Genomic DNA, 997 nt, shown 5'->3' with positions numbered 1-997 from the left:
CTTGTGGAACCTAACAGCCAGGTGAGAGTAGTCCACACCAGTCGTGCGAAGAGTAGTCCACACCAGTCGTGCTGCTTCGGACAGTAGATGGATCAGAATGTGAGGCGACAGGATCGGTCGAGGGCGGCACAGGCGGTGAGGGAGCTAGAGCCCGGAAGAGCCGCGAGCTCGCTTGGGTTGGTGGGATTGGCGTCCCCAGCACTATCTGCGGCTGGCTGCCTGGCTCTCCGAACAAACTCCTAGCTGTATGTTGTTGCCGTAGCTTCTCTGGCGATGTAGGTTGGGTTCCAGATCTCTGGTTAGGAGGCGATAGGCCAGCGTCTCTGTCGGTTCTTTTCGGGGCAGATCTCTCAGCTGAGGTAGGACGGACGGCCAGCTTTCTCAATGTAAGGACGGCACCTTTGGACCTGGCACGCTTGATCAGGTTAGGGAGGCATATATAGTATATCAATGGTGTCAGCTACCTCGGAATTGCGGTGGTCCCGGCATCCCAAACAGGTCGTAGTCGGATTGGCAGATTTCCTCCTGCTAACGAAATTACTTGGTGATTTTGTTCGGTCGCAAGACGGGCAATGGACTGCCAATTCAGATCTAGGACTAATATTACCCCTAGAATCATAATCCATACACAACCATGCGGTACATCTGTTTCAATAATGGAAGAAAGGCTGCTGGCCAAGCAAACGAACAGATCGCTGGGCAAATTTAGCGATTGTAACCGATTGTAAACGATTGTAAACAGAGAAGTAAACAAAGAAGCACCGACAGACGGTGGCTGTCCTTTACCCACTTTTCTAGAGCCACCAACCAATCCAGCCTTCTTTCGCGATTTCCCATACAAAATTTGGACCAATAGAACCTTATTTGTCAAGCCTGCACCAAACCCTCATTATTCGAAAGACTTATGGATTAGTGTAGAGTCAGCCTTCTGCTGAATTATTACTTCCTTGTTACTTCCTTGGCATGGAATTGTCAAGAAAGTAGACTAAATTACACC

Source organism: Metarhizium robertsii, assembly GCF_000187425.2.
Source record: "Metarhizium robertsii ARSEF 23 chromosome Unknown MAA_Scf_4, whole genome shotgun sequence".
In the NCBI taxonomy this organism is placed as follows: domain Eukaryota; kingdom Fungi; phylum Ascomycota; class Sordariomycetes; order Hypocreales; family Clavicipitaceae; genus Metarhizium; species Metarhizium robertsii.
Note: the sequence above shows the minus strand (reverse complement) of the source record.